Genomic DNA, 18,852 nt, shown 5'->3' with positions numbered 1-18,852 from the left:
AAGGAGCATACCACATCACCTTCGCAGGAACCCTCTTCCTGGGGTGCTCGCCGTCAACATCACCAGGGTCATCTCGTCTGATCTTATACCGTAATGCACCGCATACCGGGCATGCATTCAGATCCTTGTACGCACCGCGGTACAGGATGCAGTCATTAGGGCATGCATGTATCTTCTGCACCTTCAATCCTAGAGGGCATACGACCTTCTTTGTTGTGTATGTACTATCGGGCAATTCGTTATCCTTTGGAAGCTTCTTCTTCAATATTTTCAGTAGCTTCTCAAATCCTTTGTCAGGCATAGCATTCTCTGCCTTCCACTACAGCAATTCCGGTACGGTACCGAGTTTTGTGTTGCCATCTTCGCAATTGGGGTACAACCCTTTTTTGTGATCCTCTAACATGCGATCGAACTTCAGCTTCTCCTTTTGACTTTCGCATTGCGTCCTTGCATCGACAATGACCCGGCGGAGATCATCATCATCGGGCACATCATCTGGTTCTTCTTGATCTTCAGCAGCTTCCCCCGTTGCAGCATCATTAGGCACATCATCTGGTTCCTCTTGATCTTCAGCAGCTTCCCCCGTTGCAGCATCACAATATTCAGGGGGCACATAGTTGTCATCGTCCTCTTCTTCTTCGCCGTCTTCCATCATAACCCCTATTTCTCCGTGCCTCGTCCAAACATTATAGTGTGGCATGAAACCATTGTAAAGCAGGTGGGTGTGAAGGATTTTCCGGTCAGAGTAAGACTTTGTATTCCCACATTTAGGGCATGGACAACACATAAAACCATTCTGCTTGTTTGCCTCAGCCACTTCGAGAAAATCATGCACGCCCTTAATGTACTCAAAGGTGTGTCTGTCACCATACATCCATTGCCGATTCATCTGTGTGCATTATATATAATTAAGTGTGTCAAAAACCATTACAGAACATCATGAATAGATAATTAAGTGACCAAATTAATAGAAGTTCATCATCAGATTAAAACCAAAGTACATACATAGTTCTCATCTAACAACATAAAGCTCTCCAGAGCATCTAAATTAATTAAACCATACATTAAAACTATATAAAACATTTCAATGCGAAAACAAATGCGATCATAATTGCAAACAAGGTAACAATTGATCCAACGGCATAATGATACCAAGCCTCGGTATGAATGGCATATTTTCTAATCCTTTTAATCTTCAAGCGCATTGCATCCATCTTGATCTTGTGATCATCGACGACATCCGCAACATGCAACTCCAATATCATCTTCTCCTCCTCATTTTTTTTATTTTTTCCTTCAAGAAATTGTTTTCTTCTTCAACTAAATTTAACCTCTCGACAATAGGGTCGGTTGGAATTTCTGGTTCACATACCTCCTAGATAAATAAAATCTATGTCACGTTTGTTGGCATAATTTTCATAAACAATAAATGAAGCAATAGTTATAAAGATAATATATACCACATCCGAATCATAGACAGGACGAGGGCCGACGAGGGCGGTTACCAAAACCATCGCACTATATAATAACAAGCAATAAAATAGTAAGAAAATTAGACAAGTATCTATCTAAAGCAAGAATTTTTTTTCAGAAAGAAGATAAGAACAAGAGGCTCACCAGGGTGGTGCCGGCGACGAGATCGGCGCGGGTGATCAATGACAGTGAAGACGGGGACGGGGCGTGACGGGCCGCTAATATAAACCTAGACAAATCTCAGGAAAAATAGAGTTCAGAGATCGTGCTTCAAGAGGAGAAAGCTTAACTAGTGTGGCTCGGGCATTTCATCGAACACCTCAAGTGCATAGGAGGTGAGCTAGAGCACCACAAAGCCCTCCCCTCCCCGGCCAAAGAAAAGCAGAGCAGTGGAGTGCTCCCTCTGGAAAGATTTATAAGACGTTTTAGAAAGTGTAGTTCAAATCTCGGCACGTTAAGAAAATTCGGTCGTTTCCATTTTTGCCCCTGCGCTCACTCACTCACCCGCACTCACCCATTCCCCTCTCGCACTCACTCGCCCGCGTCGACGTCTCCCTGCCCGAATCCGGCGCGGTGGCGACGCGCCTCACTCTCCGGCGTGGTGGCGACGCTCCTCCCTCTCGCCCGCGTCGACACCTCCCTCTCGCCCGCGTCAACACCTCCCTCTCGCCCGCTTCGCAGCCTCCCTTCTCCTCTTGTCGCCGCCTCTCCCTCTCCTCGCCCGTGTTGTCTAGCCAAAATTGTTTTTTTAGTGAGGTCAGGATGAGCGGGAGGAGCGCGTTCGTCCCCCGCGCCGACGTCGGCGTCGAGGAATAAGCAGGTGGAGGGCATGGCGGAGCGCCGCCGCCGCAAGCACCTCAATGACCTCCGCTCCGTCTTACTCCAAGATCTAGAAGGTAAAAAATGCAACTCTTTTTCATTTTTACCACGCCAGATGGAGCAATCTTGGGAGTAAATCAAGATGAGCGTGTCTTCTTGGTGCGAATTTGATTTTGGGCATCTGGATTGACTACATCCGCATCTGCATCCAAGGTCACACATTGCCGCCAATGGAGCAGAGCAAAAGGAGGAGGGCGACACCCAGGGAGAGGGGTGGTAGGAACACGAGCGAGCGGCTGTTTTAGATGAGGAGGAGCGGAGGCAGCGATGACGTGGTGCAGGCGACCTTCCATCTGTTGCTGACCAGTGGAGGAGGAGCAGGAGGACGTCGGCGCCGTCGGTGAGCACTCCTCTCTGTAGATCTGATTGCTTGCCGCATGCTTGTTGAGTATTGCAAACTTGCTCCTCACTGATGATGATGACACAAAGATCTAACTGAATTTCTCGCATGCCTAGTCCTGAATCTTGATTATGTCAATGTTCACAGGAATGTGGAGAACAATCAATTTGCAGGATCAATCCCAGAGAAGATGCTCAGCGTCCCAAAATTAGTGCAGAAGACAGGACAACCACGTAACCATTCAATTTCTGCATAAGAAAGGACAACCATTTAACCATTCTGATCCACGGTTCCTCTCCGACGACAGTGAGTTGCTGTTTGTACTCCATGTTCTTTTGCTTGTACTGCTAGTGGTTATGCTTGTGCTGCTATATCTTCTGGTGCTGCTAGATTAATATGAGTAGGAGTAGAGTACATGCAGTAGTTAGAGTGCTTGCTCAGAGTAGGATTTTTGTTAGGAGCAGTTAGAGTACTCTACTGGAAGTCTGAAAGTACTCCTTGTAAGAGTAGTTTTTTTTAGAAAAGGAGGATGACCCCCGGCCTCTGCATCTAGGAGAGTGAGGCGTATAATCCATTTCCACAAACAACTTTAAAACAATATAATCCATTTCGACAAAAAAGACTCCATGGATGCATTTCCACAAACAAGTCTCATCATAGCACTACAAGTCTCAACATACTCCACTGCATGCTCAGTCGACATCTTGTCCTAGAATCTCCATGGCATTATCATAAACTTCACGAGGGAAATGTATCATAGGCGGTAGCATTCCTTGCCTTTCCAATCTCTCCTTCCGCAAATGTGGAATTTTATACGAGTTTCCTCCTCGATAGTTCATCACTTCAACCATGATGGTCTGAAGTGTTAGAAATATTCGGTTGAGTTTGTCGACATCATACTCATCGAACTCTTCCTGCACACCTTCTTGTCAGTTCTTTTGAACTTGCCACCCCTACTCATATTCAGCGTAAGCATTGCCATGTAAGCAGCATATCTCTGCTCATCTGTTAGTGACTTTCTTTGCCTTCGTATTTGCTGAACACCTACAGCAACAAAAGAAAAATAGGAAAATTAGGGAAATTGTGTTAGAATAAGAAAACTGAAAATTACTCTTATTTAAAGCACTAGGAGTAGGCATATGCAAATTTCAGCAAGTTAAATGAATTTGAGCAAGTTAAACTTGTTGTTAAACATATGTTAAGTTCTATGAACATATATTCAGTTTTCATGAACATTTTGGAGTATGTGTATAGTATGTGTAGATGAACATATATTCAGTTTTCATGAACACTTTAGAGTATGTTAAACCTGATATTTGTATAGCATCGGCTAGTGCATACTCAAAAACACCAAATCTTGTTAACAACAAGCAAAGGAATTGCTATTAAAGCACTAGGAGTAGGATGCCTATGCATATGCCAACATCCGGTGCACAACTAAAAGCAGATGTACTTCTATACAAGGAGTATGTGTATGTAGTACCTGTTGCTTCTTCTTGGACATTTAATGTTTCTTCTTGGACATCTGCTACTTCTTCTTCTTGGACCATATTCACATCAGCTTCTTCTTCTCCTGAAGGTGGTGAGCAGTTCAGGTCTGGGAGCATTTTGTGCTGCTGCTGCTATGTTCCGGTACTGTTGATGTGATACTACTTCTCCTCTTGCTACTGATCCTGTGCTGTTGCTCCACTTGCTACTGTTGTTGTGCTGGTGCTGCTCTTGCTGATAATGCTGCTAATAATGTCGCCTGCTATTGATACTACTGATAATGCTGTTGTTGTTGCTGGTCCTCTTGATCAACTGCTCCTCTTGATCAGCTGTTGTGTTAATGATGCTCTTAATGCTTTTGTTGTCCTAATCCTGAGCTATCGATCTCTTGATGTGGAGTAATTTGAAGATCTCTTTTGTTGTCCTACTCCTGTACTCTTGATCTTGATCTGGAGCACACCTGATTCCTTGATCTGGAGTAATTTGAAGATCTCCTGATCTGGTGTTGTGCTATGATGAGAAATTATTGCTACTGTGATTTATTGCTGCTCTCGAAGCTACTCCTCTTGATCTTATACTCCACTATCAAGCACATGGATCTTGTACTCCACTATAGTGGAATTGATTTTGATCTCGTATCTTGCTAATGTATTGCTTCTCCTTGCTCTGGGCGACACGAGGAGTACCTGGGCAAGGAGCACCTAGGCGCGAGGAGGAGGGCTAGGGCGCGAGGAGGAGGACCTGGGCGCGCGAGCAGGAGGGCCTGGGCGCGGCGACGGCAAGGCTGGGCGCGAGGAGGAGGACCAGGGCACGGCAACGGCCAGGCTGGGCGCGTGGAGGGGCCCGGCGGCGACAAGGCTGGGCGCAGCCAGGCGACAGGGACAAGCGGGTGACGACGGGGACCAGCTCCTGGACACAGCCAGGCGACGGCGACGGCAAGGCTGGGGGCGTGGATACGGGGACGACGCGAGGAAGAAGACGACTGGTTCGAAATTCAAAATAAGGGCATAATGGTCTATTTGCACTTTTGTCGGCTGTGTCTGAAAATCCCTCAACGTCTTATAAATCTTTCCAGAGGGAGTAACAATTTAGCGTACATATCCATTACATAAACAATTCACCAATCAGAGAGTCACATGACCCAACATTACATCATCATTGCAGCAGAAGCCAGGGATCCGAGTATAGATAAGAATAGCCTAAGTGGAAAGAGAAATAAGCAAACGTCCACCCTACAATCCCAGACTGTCGATCGAGATCCCCAAATCTAGTCATCGCCGAGTGTGACATAGAAATGAGCACGGCCGCCATCGTACTCCCACTGGTAACTAAATGGGGACATCATCTGAACCTGTAATAGTATCATGGTCACCTTCATCTGGAGTGTTGTGTTATTCGCGCGTCATTGAAACTCAGCAATAACATTACCAAGGGTACTAAAACTAGCATCACTTATGAGTATGATATGGTTAAGTGGTGAGGTTGTAACAAGCAGCTAAGCAATGTAACCAACTAGTCCTATGAGAATAACCAAAGGAGACAAGGGGAGTGCTCACGGCCCGACCCCGAGCACCTTCAACTCCCTCGAGCACCAGCTCTGCTCTAGTGGGCCCTCTAGAGGATTTGCCAACCAACAAGACATTAAATGCAGAGCCTGTGGAGCTCTACTTTGGTTTTTTGGTCCGGACAATGAAGGAAATATGCCCTAGAGGCAATAATAAAGTTATTATTTATTTCCTTATTCCATGATAAATGTTTATTATTCATGCTAGAATTGTATTAACCGGAAACATAATACATGTGTGAATACATAGACAAACATAGTGTCACTAGTATGCCTCTACTTGACTAGCTCGTGAATCAAAGATGGTTAAGTTTCCTAGCCATAGACAAAAGAGTTGTCATTTGATTAACGGGATCACATCATTAGGAGAATGATGTGATTGACATGACCCATTCCGTTAGCCTAGCACTTGATCGTTTAGTATGTTGCTATTGCTTTCTTCATAACTTATACATGTTCCTGTAACTATGAGATTGTGCAACTCCCGTTTACCGAAAGAACACTTTGTGTGCTACCAAACATCACAATGTAACTGGGTGATTATAAAGGTGCTCTACAGGTGTTTCCGAAGGTACATGTTGGGTTGGCATAATTCGAGATTAGGTTTTGTCACTCCGATTGTCGGAGAGGTATCTCTGGGCCCTCTCGGTAATACTCATCACCTAAGCCTTGCAAGCATTGTAACTAATGAGTTAGATATAAGATGATGTGTTACAGAACGAGTAAAGAGACTTGCCGGTAATGAGATTGAACTAGGTATTGGATACCGACTATCAAATCTCGGGCAAGTAACATACCGATGACAAAGGGAACAACGTATGTTGTTATGCGGTTTGACCGATAAAGATCTTCGTAGAATATGTAGGAACCAATATGGGCATCCAGGTTCCTCTATTGGTTATTGACCGAGAATGGTTCTAGGTCATGTCTACATAGTTCTCGAACCCGTAGGGTCCGCACGCTTAACGTTACGATGACAGTTTTATTATGAGTTTATAAGTTTTGATGTACCGAAGTTTGTTCGGAGTCCCGGATGTGATCACGGACATGACGAGGAGTCTCGAAATGGTCGAGACATAAAGATTGATATATTGGAAGCCTATGTTTGGACATCGGAAAGGTTCCGGGTGAAATCGGGATTTTACCGGAACACCGAGGGGTTACCGGAACCCTCCCGGGGGTTAATGGGCCTTAGTGGGCCATGAGGGAGAAGAGGAGGGCCGGCCAGGGCAGGCCGCGCCCCCCTCCCCCCTAGTCCGAATAGGACAAGGAAGGGGGGGCGGCGCCCCCCTTTCCTCTTTCCCCTCCCACCTTTCCTTCTCCACCAAGGCAAGAGGGGGGAGTCCTACTCCGGGTGGGAGTAGGACTCCTCCAGGCGCACCCCAAGGGGGCCGGCCGCACCTCCCCCTCCCTCCTTTATATACGGGGGCAGGGGGGCACCCCATAACACACAAGTTGATCTACGGATCGTTCCTTAGCCGTGTGCGGTGCCCCCCTCCACCATATTCCACCTCGGTCATATCGTCGCGGAGTTTAGGCGAAGCCCTGCGCCGGTAGAACATCATCATCGTCACCACGCCGTCGTGCTGACGGAACTCTTCCCCGAAGCTTTGCTGGATCGAAGCCCGGGGATCGTCATCGAGCTGAACGTGTGCTGAACTCGGAGGTGCCGTACGTTCGGTGCTTGGATCGGTCGGATCATGAAGACGTACGACTACATCAACCGCGTTGTCATAACGCTTCCGCTTACGGTCTACGAGGGTACGTGGACGAACACTCTCCCCTCTCGTTGCTATGCCATCACCATGATCTTGCGTGTGCGTAGGATTTTTTTTGAAATTACTGCGTTCCCCAACAGTGGCATCCGAGCCTAGGTTTTATGCGTTGATGTTATATGCACGAGTAGAACACAAGTGAGTTGTGGGCGATACAAGTCATACTGCTTACCAGCATGTCATACTTTGGTTCGGCGGTATTGTGAGATGAAGCGGCCCGGACCGACATTACGCGTACGCTTACGCGAGACTGGTTTCACCGTTACGAGCATTCATGCTTAAAGGTGGTTGGCGGATGTCTGTCTCTCTCACTTTAGCTGAATCGAGTGTGGCTACGCCCGGTCCTTGCGAAGGTTAAAACAGCACCAACTTGACAAACTATCGTTGTGGTTTTTTGATGCGTAGGTAAGAACGGTTCTTGCTAAAGCCCGTAGCAGCCACGTAAAATTTGCAACAACAAAGTAGAGGACGTCTAACTTGTTTTTGCAGGGCATGTTGTGATGTGATATGGTCAAGACGTGATGCTATATTTTATTGTATGCGATGATCATGTTTTGTAACCGAGTTATCGGCAACTGGCAGGAGCCATATGGTTGTCGCTTTATTGTATGAAATGCAAACGCCCTGTAATTGCTTTACTTTATCACTAAGCGGTAGCGATAGTCGTAGAAGCAATAGATGGCGTAACGACAATGATGCTACGATGGAGATCAAGGTGTCGCGCCGGTGACGATGGTGATCACGACGGTGCTTCGAAGATGGAGATCACAAGCACAAGATGATGATGGCCATATCATATCACTTATATTGATTGCATGTGATGTTTATCCTTTATGCATCTTATCTTGCTTTGATTGACGGTGGCATTTTAAGATGATCTCTCACTAAAATTATCAAGAAGTGTTCTTCCTGAGTATGCACCGTTGCCAAAGTTCGTCGTGCCCAGACACCACGTGATGATCGGGTGTGATAAGCTCTACGTCCATCTACAACGGGTGCAAGACAGTTTTGCACACGCAGAATACTCAGGTTAAACTTGACGAGCCTAGCATATGCAGATATGGCCTCGGAACACGGAGACCGAAAGGTCGAGTGTGAATCATATAGTAGATATGATCAACATAGTGATGTTCACCATTGAAAACTACTCCATCTCACGTGATGATCGGTTATGGTTTAGTTGATTTGGATCACGTGATCACTTAGATGACTAGAGAGATGTCTGTCTAAGTGGGAGTTCTTAAGTAATATGATTAATTGAACTTAAATTTATCATGAACTTAGTCCTGGTAGTATTTTGCAAATTATGTTGTAGATCAATAGCTTGCGTTGTTGCTTTCATATGTTTATTTCGATATGTTCCTAGAGAAAATTGTGTTGAAAGATGTTAGTAGCAATGATGTGGATTGGATCCGTGATCTGAGGTTTATCCTCATTGCTGCACAGAAGAATTATGTCCTTGATGCACCGCTAGGTGACAAACCTATTGTAGGAGCAGATGCAGACGTTATGAACGTTTGGCTAGCTCAATATGATGACTACTTGATAGTTTTGTGCACCATGCTTATGGCTTAGAATCGGGACTTCAAAAACGTTTTGAACGTCATGGATCATATGAGATGTTCCAGAAATTGAAGTTAATATTTCAAGCAAATACCCGAGTTGAGAGATATGAAGTCTCCAACAAGTTCTATTGCTAAAAGATGGAGGAGAATCGCTCAACTAGTGAGCATGTGCTCAGATTGTCTGAGTACTTCAATCGCTTGAATCAAGTGGGAGTTAATCTTCCAGATAAGATAGTGATTGACAGAATTCTCTAGTCACCATCACCAAGTTAGTAGAACTTTGTGATGAACTGTAGTATGCAAGGGATGACGAAAACGATTCCGAGCTCTTCGTGATGTTTAAATCAACGAAGGTAGAAATCAAGAAAGAGCATCAAGTGTTGATGATTGACAAGACCACTAGTTTCAAGAAAAGGGCAAAGGGAAAGAAAGGGAACTTCAAGTAGAATGACAAGCAAGTTGTCAGTCCCGCGAAGAAGCCCAAAGCTGGACCAAAGCCTGAAACTGAGTGATTATACTGCAAAGGAAATGGTCACTAGAAGCGGAAATGCCTTGAATATTTGGTGGATAAGAAGGATGGCAAAGTGAACAAGGGTATATTTGATATACATGTTATTGATGTGTGCCTTACTAGTGTTTATAGTAACCCCTGAGTATTTGATATTTGTTTGGTTGCTAAGATTAGTAACTCGAAACAGGAGTTACAGAATAAACAGAAACTAATTGAGGGTGATGTGACGATGTGTGTTGGAAGTGGTTCCAAGATTGATATGATCATCATCGCACACTCCCTATACTTTCGGAATTAGTGTTGAACCTAAATAAATGTTATTTGGTGTTTGCGTTGAGCATGAATATGATTTGATCATGTTTATTGCAATACGGTTATTCATTTAAAGTCAGAGAATAATTGTTGTTCTGTTTACATGAATAAGACCTTCGATGGTCATACACCCAATGAACATAGTTTGTTGGATCTCGATCGTAGTGATACACATATTCATAATATTGACGCCAAAAGATGAAAAGTTAATAATGATAGTGCAACTTATTTGTGGCACTGCCGTTTGGGTCATATCGGTGTAAAGCGCATGAAGAAACTCCATAAAGATGGATTTTCGGAATCACTTGGTTATGAATCATTTGATGCTTGCGAACCGTGCCTTTTGGGCAAGATGACTAAAACTCCGTTCTCCGGAACAATGGAACGAGCTACTGACTTATTGGAAATAATACATACCGATGTATGCGATCTGATGAGTGTTAAGGCTCGTGGCAAGTATCATTATTTTCTAACCTTCACAAATGATCTGAGCAGATATGGGTATATCTACTTGATGAAACATAAGTCTGAAATAGTTGAAAAGTTCAAAGAATTTCAGAGTGAAGTGGAAAAATCATTGTAACAAGAAAAATAAAGTTTCTACGATCTGATCGTGGAGACGAATATTTGAGTTATGAGTTTGGTCTTCATTTGAAACAATGTGAAATAGTTTCGCAACTCACGCCATCTGGAACACCACAATGTAATGGTGTGTCCGGACGTCGTAATCGTACTTTACTAGATATGGTGCGATCTATGATGTCTCTTATCGGTTTACCACTATCGTTTTGGGGTTATGCATTAGAGACAGATACATTCACTTTAAATAGGGCACCATCAAAATCTGTTGAGACGACGCCTTATGAACTGTGATTTGGCAAGAAACCAAAGTTGTCGTTTCTTAAAGTTTGGGGCTGCGATGCTTATGTGAAGAAACTTCAACCAGATAAGCTCGAACCCAAATCGGAGAAGTGCGTCTTCATAGAATACCCAAAGGTAACTATTGGGTACACCTTCTATCACAGATCCGAAGGCAAGTTATTCGTTGCTAAGATGGATCCTTTCTAGAGAAGAAGTTTCTCTCGAAGAAGTGAGTGGGAGGAAAGTAGAACTTGATAAGGTAATTGTACCTTCTCCCTTATTGGAAAGTAGTTCATCACAGAAATCAGTTCCAGTGATTCCTACACCAATTAGTGAGGAAGTTAATGATGATGATCATGAAACTTCAGATCAAGTTGCTACCAAACCTCGTAGGTCTTCCAGAGTAAGATCCGCACCAGAGTGGTACGGCAATCATGTTCTGGAAGTCATGTTACTAGACCATGATGAACCTACGAACTATGAGGAAGCGATGATGAGCCCAGATTCCGTGAAATGGCATGAGGCCATAAAATCTGAGATATGATCCATGTATAAGAACAAAGTACAAACTTTGATTGACTTGCTCAATGATCAGCAAGCCATGTTAAATAAATGGATTTTCAAGAGGAAGACGGACACTGATAGTAGTGTTACTATCTACTAAGCTTGACTTGTTGCGAAATATTTTCAACAAGTTCAAGGTGTTAAATACGATGAGATTTTCTCACTCGTATCGAAGCTTAAGTCTGACTGAATCATGTTAGCAATTGCCACATTTTATGAAATCTGGCAAATGGATGTCAAAACTGCATTCCTTAATGGATTTATTAAAGAAGAGTTGTATATGATGCAACCAGAAAGTTTTTGTCAATCCTAAAGATGCTAACAAAGTGTGCAAGCTCCAGGAATCCATCAATGGACTGGTGCAAGCATCTCGGAGTTGGAATATACGTTTTGATGAGTTGATCAAAGCATTTGGTTTTATACAGACTTTTGGAAAGAACTGTATTTACAAGAAAGTGAGTGGGAGCACTACAGCATTTCTGATAAGTATATGTGAATGACATATTATTAATTGGAAATGATGTAGAATTTTCTGGAAAGCATAAAGGAGTGTTTGAAAGGAGCTTTTTCAAAGAAAGACCTCGGTGAAGCTGCTTACACATTGAGCATCAAGATCTATATAGATAGATCAAGACGCTTGATAAGATTTTTCAATGAGTACATACCTTGATAAATTTTTGAAATAGTTCAAAATGGAACAGTCAAAGAAGGAGTTCTTGCCTGTGTTACAAGGTGTGAAGTTGAGTAAGACTCAAGACCCGACCATTGCAGAAAATAGAAAGAGAATGAAAAGTCATTCCCTATGCCTCAGTCATAGGTTCTATAAAGTATGCTATGCCATGCTATGGACCAGACCTATTGTATACTCTGCCCTGGTTTGGCAAGGGAGTACAATAGTGATCTAGGAGTAGATCACTGGACATTGGTCAAAATTATCCTAAGTAGAATAAGGATATGTTTCTCGATTATGGAGGTGATAAAAGAGTTCATCGTAAAGAGTTACATCGAAGCAAGCTTTTACACCGATCCAGATGGCTCTAAGTCTCAATCTGGATACATATTGAAAGTGGGAGCAATTAGCTAGAGTAGCTCCATGCAAAGCATTGTAGACATAGAATAGTTGCAAAATACATACGACTCTGTAATATGACAGACCCGTTGACTAAACTTCTCTCACGAGCAAAACATGATCATACCTTAGTACTCTTTTGGGTGTTAATCACATAGCGATGTGAACTAGATTATTGACTCTAGTAAACCCTTCGGGTGTTGATCACATGATGATGTGAACTATGGGTATTAATCACATGCAGATGTGAATATTGGTGTTAAATCACATAGCGATGTGAACTAGATTATTGACTCTAGTGCAAGTGGGAGACTGAAGGAAATATACCCTAGAGGCAATAATAAAGTTATTATTTATTTCCTTATTCCATGATAAATGTTTATTATTCATGCTAGAATTGTATTAACCGGAAACATAATACATGTGTGAATACATAGACAAACATAGTGTCACTAGTATGCCTCTACTTGACTAGCTCGTGAATCAAAGATGGTTAAGTTTCCTAGCCATGGACAAAAGAGTTGTCATTTGATTAACGGGATCACATCATTAGGAGAATGATGTGATTGACATGACCCATTCCGTTAGCCTAGCACTTGATCGTTTAGTATGTTGCTATTGCTTTCTTCATAACTTATACATGTTCCTATAACTATGAGATTGTGCAACTCCCGTTTACCGGAAGAACACTTTGTGTGCTACCAAACGTCACAACGTAACTGGGTGATTATAAAGGTGCTCTACATGTGTTTCCGAAGGTACATGTTGGGTTGGCATAATTCAAGATTAGGTTTTGTCACTCCGATTGTCGGAGAGGTATCTCTGGGCCCTCTCGGTAATACTCATCACCTAAGCCTTGCAAGCATTGTAACTAATGAGTTAGATATAAGATGATGTGTTACAGAATGAGTAAAGAGACTTGCCAGTAACGAGATTGAACTAGGTATTGGATACCGACGATCAAATCTCGGGCAAGTAACATACCGATGACAAAGGGAACAACGTATGTTGTTATGCGGTTTGACCGATAAAGATCTTCGTAGAATATGTAGGAACCAATATGGGCATCCAGGTTCCGCTATTGGTTATTGACCGAGAATGGTTCTAGGTCATGTCTACATAGTTCTCGAACCCGTAGGGTCCGCACGCTTAACGTTACGATGACAATTTTATTGTGAGTTTATAAGTTTTGATGTACAAAAGTTTGTTCGGAGTCCCGGATGTGATCACGGACATGACGAGGAGTCTCGAAATGGTCGAGACATAAAGATTGATATATTGGAAGCCTATGTTTGGACATCGAAAAGGTTCCGGGTGAAATCGGGATTTTACCGGAACACCGGGGGGTTACCGGAACCCTCCCGGGGGTTAATGGGCCTTAGTGGGCCATGAGGGAGAAGAGGAGGGCCGGCCAGGGCAGGCCGCGCGCCCCCTCCCCCCTAGTCCGAATAGGACAAGGAAGGGGGGGGGGGGCTTTCCTCTTTCCCCTCCCCCCTTTCCTTCTCCACCAAGGCAAGAGGGGGGAGTCCTACTCCCGGTGGGAGTAGGACTCCTCCAGGCGCACCCCAAGGGGGCCGGCCGCACCTCCCCCTCCCTCCTTTATATACGGGGGCAGGGGGCACCCCATAACACACAAGTTGATCTACGGATCGTTCCTTAGCCGTGTGCGGTGCCCCCCTCCACCATATTCCACCTCGGTCATATCGTCGCGGAGTTTAGGCGAAGCCCTGCGCCGGTAGAACATCATCATCGTCACCACGCCGTCGTGCTGACGGAACTCTTCCCCGAAGCTTTGCTGGATCGAAGCCCGGGGATCGTCATCGAGCTGAACGTGTGTTGAACTCGGAGGTGTCGTACGTTCGGTGCTTGGATCGGTCGGATCATGAAGACGTACGACTACATCAACCGCGTTGTCATAACGCTTCCGCTTACGGTCTACGAGGGTACGTGGACGAACACTCTCCCCTCTCGTTGCTATGCCATCACCATGATCTTGCGTGTGCGTAGGATTTTTTTTTGAAATTACTGCGTTCCCCAACAGTGGCATCCGAGCCTAGGTTTTATGCGTTGATGTTATATGCACGAGTAGAACACAAGTGAGTTGTGGGCGATACAAGTCATACTGCTTACCAGCATGTCATACTTTGGTTCGGCGGTATTGTGAGCCTAGGTTTTATACTGTTGTACGCGAGACTGGTTTCACCGTTACGAGCACTCGTGCTTAAAGGTGGCTGGCGGATGTCTGTCTCTCTCGTGTACGTAGGAATTTTTTTTAAAATTACTGCATTCCCCAACAGACAATGCATTTAATGCAAGGTTTACAAGCCTCCAACAGACTATGTCCCATAGGGGATGATGATGAAAAATTGCAAGCCAGTTCACAACACCCCAGGCGGTAAGGGGCGTCAAGTACTTTTGCCTTTGGCCGCACCATAGGCGGCATATCTACACCAACTTTATGCCACTGGCTAGTGGGGCCTAGTGAGCTGTGGGCAACAAGGTAGTGTGCTTCCCAGGAAATTGTCCTTGCCTGCCATCCACTAGCATTACGACGCCCTACCAAGCCTGCATGGGTCATGCAAGTTGCATCCCCGGTCTTATATAAGGGAAGGACTGAGGCCATGCATGGGAGGAAGATTGAGGAATTCAGCTAAGGGGAGAGAGAGAGAGAGAGAGAGAGAGAGAGAGAGAGAGAGAGAGAGAGAGAGAGAGAGAGAGAGAGAGAGAGAGAGAGAGAGAGAGAGAGAGAGAGAGAGAGATCTTAGCCCATCATCTTGTAACAAATCATATAGACCAACATATCAACAACAAAGTAGAATGTAGGATATTACACCTCGTGGTGGCCTGAACCTGGGTAAAAATCTTGTCTTTGGTTGATCATCGAAAAAGAATATCTGTGGTATTTTTAACCCCTGGACGAACAAAATAGGGGGACATCTCTGGTCTCCGATATCACCGTCGACGGCCTCATGTTGCAGCACCACTGGCATAGATCAACGCCCCTACATCAGCAACAATAGCCTTGGTGTGCGGCGGTCTAAGACGAGCAGCAGGGACACAACCCAATCAACACGCGGTCGGACATACACAATGCCTGCAGTACGTGACGATGGCCGATGGGCTAGAAGCAGGTTGTGATGAGGGTCAGTACACTGCAAACATGCATAAGGAGAGATGTTCTGGCGACGGCGGCTTTGGGAAGAAAACGTGTGGCGGGAGATAAGGCTAGGTGCACGTTTCGATATGGATGTGGTAGGAGGACACGAGGGGATGTGAGACCTCAGAACGCATGGCGTTGTGGAGGGCTACTGACAGGATGACCAGATCGGCCGCCCGATGAATACCATACTTTAAAAGAGGTGATGGATGGTATTTTGAAGGGAGTAATCCGCTTTAAAGAAACCACATTTATCTCTGGTCTCTATTTAAAACAAACGGGATTCTAAATCTCAGTTGACTGGTCTCTTAAAACAAACGGGATTCTAAATCTCAGTTGACCGAGACGTAACCAAGTCTTGAGACGTAACCAAGTCTTGAGACTTGGTTAAGTCTCAGCTGACTAAGAACTAGCCATGTCCTAAAACAAATACTCCATTTGTAGATAGTGAACGATCGCTCAACAATGATACCACGTCAAATGAAGCACATATCCCCAGGGACCACAGATTTTTACTTGTTTTCCTTTTTTTTGTCTTGTTATACGAAATTCAGTGTTCATGCTGGCAACTTCAGATGTCAATGATTTGACACTAACATCATGTAAGATTTTGTTCGATTTCATGATTTCACAAACAATTACCTTTGTTTTCTATGTTAGGCAATACCCTTCCGCTCACTATATAACAGCTACTGTAGGTATATATTTGGGATTTAAGTCGTTCTTTATTTTCCTCGTTGTTATTCTACAAATTCAGCGCTCCCTCCATGAGCGATAAGTAATATGGATCGGAGGGATTACCATTTTGGTATATTCATTGATGTAAGATCTGACAGGGGTCAGCGTTCTAAAAAGCTCTACATTTCATAATATAGTGCATATAGATTATTATTTTGAAGTTAAACTTTGCAAATTTTGATCAAGTTTGTGGGGTAAAGTTACACATCACTCAACTGTGACTGCAAAATTACATGGATTTCATAGCTGTCATTGACTGTAAATTAGAGTGGTGTTGAATTTGATTTCAGTCGATTGCCAAACGACTAGGTAATTATACAATTGTATACACACAACAAATTAAACGACGGGGTAATAGGACGAATTCGCTGTTAATTTTAAAAGTCGGGCTGAAGAGCATGTGCGACATCGTCCTGGCTTGGCATCTCATAGAAGCGAACCTTGTGGTTGACAACCCGGAGCTTATTACCGGCAGCAGAGGCGAGGACCTGCAGGGCCGTCAACAAGATGGCGCGGCGCAGGGGCGCCCGGCGGCCGAATCCGATGATCCATGAGATGCAAAACTTTCCATTCCCAAGATAGATCACGGTTGCTTCTTCTGGGTAGAAGCCGAAAGGGGTGCCGGACGGAGGGCACCGTGGCCGCGTCTCCTCCCACACGTACCGGACCGCCGGAGGGGACTGCTGCATGTCGCAGGCACACAGGCAGTTCTCCTTGGGACACAGGCCGAAGCAGAGGCCGCCGAGCTCGGGGACGACGAGGCCGCGACCCTGGAAGGGCAGCTCCCAGTCGCCCTCCTTGCGCCACGCGCACCGTGCGGTGTCGAAAGTGCAGGTGCCCATCCCCTGTGCCGAGACCCACAGCCGCGTTCCGGCGGCGAGGTAGGCCGTGACCCGCGGACAGCCCAAGTCCAGGGAGCGGTAGCCGGGCGGGGGGTCGGGGAGGGCACGCCAGGGCTCCTGCCGGCGGCGCCTCCCAGGGCCAGGGAGGGGTAACGTCTCGAGGCAGGCCGGCTCCGCCAGGTCGTGCATGAATCGGTTGAGCGCGTACAGGCGGTGCCCCAGCGGGATCAGATGGGTGCGACCGCGCAAGCTCTGCAGCTCCGGCCCCGCCGACAGCGCGCCGGACCGCGACATCATGAAGGTGTTGCCGTTGCTGGAGGCGCCCGCTATGGTGGTGCCGACGAGCGCGAAATCGATGCGCTCTGGCATGTCGACGGACGTCCTGTACCGCGCCACGGGGGCCGGCAGGCTGCGCAGCGACCCGCAAGCCCTCGCCGCTGCAGTAGCCCTGGCCCTCGCCGATGATTTGTTGGGGACTGAGCCGGAATCAGGGTAGAACAGGCCTTTGACGTCGACCTCCACGAAATTATACTGGTGCTCAAGGCCGCGGATCTCCACGACTAGAAGAAGACGATTCTGCTCCACGGCGCCCGCCATATTCTTGCCCTCGCTACACGGTTGGATCCGCTGCTGATTTTACTCGACGGTGCTCACCACGGTCGTTTGATCTCATAGAGGAATTCTTTGTCGATTACCCTTGATCAGACGTCTTCACCTTCCCACGAATCACGATTACCCTTGCCCCATTTATAGCCACGAGCCAACTTTCGGTTTCCCCTCCCCGCCGACCCAGCCCAGCACATAGGCACACCCGATTTCGGATTCACAAACTGCAATAAGGAGTGCCTTCCAAACAAGAGGCATACACTACCATACTGTTGAGACTCTTTATTTGGCGCCTCCAGCGCGCGTACACAAGGTAGCTGCTGGTTTCTGGAGAAATAGACACCGGTTTTCTAGAAAAAAAAAGGAATTTTAAGAGTCGCGAGTTTGAAAAAAATATAGGGATTTGAAAAATGACCATTTTAAAAAAGGTTCATGGATTTGAAAAAAATGTTCGCAAAATTCAAAAATTCTTTGTGGATTTAAAACAGTTCATGGATTTAAAAACACTTCACGGGTTCAAAAAGAAAGTTCACAAATTTGAAAAGTTGATAAAACTGAGGAAAGTTTTGCAAAAATGGGAAAACTTCATGAATTTGAAAAAAAAACTTTCAGATTTGAAAAGTTCATAAAAATGAAAAAATGTCACCAATTTGAAAATAGTTCGTGAGAAATGATAAAGTTCACAAACATTAGGTTCACGAATTTTGAGGGAAAGAAATTCAAAATTTGACAAAAAAATCACAAGATTGAAAAAAATACACGGTTTTGGAAAATATTATGAATTCAAAAAAAAGTTCATACATTTGAAAAATATATATAAAAAGAAAGTAAAAAAAGAAAAGATAAAATAAGAATAAAAAACAAACAAAAACTGGTTCGAAAAAACCCACAACCGAAAGAAAGAAATATAAACTGACCAAAAGCTTCACAAAACCGGGAGGGGAGGGCCGGCGTGAACGAATGAGAACAGAGGAGAGGAAAAGTGCTGGTCCGGCAAGACCAGAGGGATTTGGTGGAATTTGTGGTGGCTCTTGTCTATCGATCCGGCGTGGCGAACGTGCCTAAGCACGTCCGAGCCTCCCCATATGCGTCGTAGATATGGACTGGA

General features: G+C 45.0%; 1 long non-coding RNA gene across 1 annotated transcript; it reads left to right on the top strand.

Moving 5' to 3' along the window:
• Positions 1–2,180: 2,180 nt before the first annotated feature.
• On the top strand, positions 2,181–4,424 carry LOC123071747 (uncharacterized). Its single transcript, XR_006434518.1, has 4 exons — positions 2,181–2,369; positions 2,506–2,692; positions 2,840–2,998; positions 4,272–4,424. It is a non-coding gene; the product is annotated as an uncharacterized lncRNA (long non-coding RNA).
• The last annotated feature ends 14,428 nt before the right edge of the window (positions 4,425–18,852 follow it).

Source organism: Triticum aestivum, chromosome 3B (genome assembly GCF_018294505.1).
Source record: "Triticum aestivum cultivar Chinese Spring chromosome 3B, IWGSC CS RefSeq v2.1, whole genome shotgun sequence".
Lineage (NCBI taxonomy): Eukaryota > Viridiplantae > Streptophyta > Magnoliopsida > Poales > Poaceae > Triticum > Triticum aestivum.
This window is presented reverse-complemented; position numbering and strand designations above follow the sequence as displayed.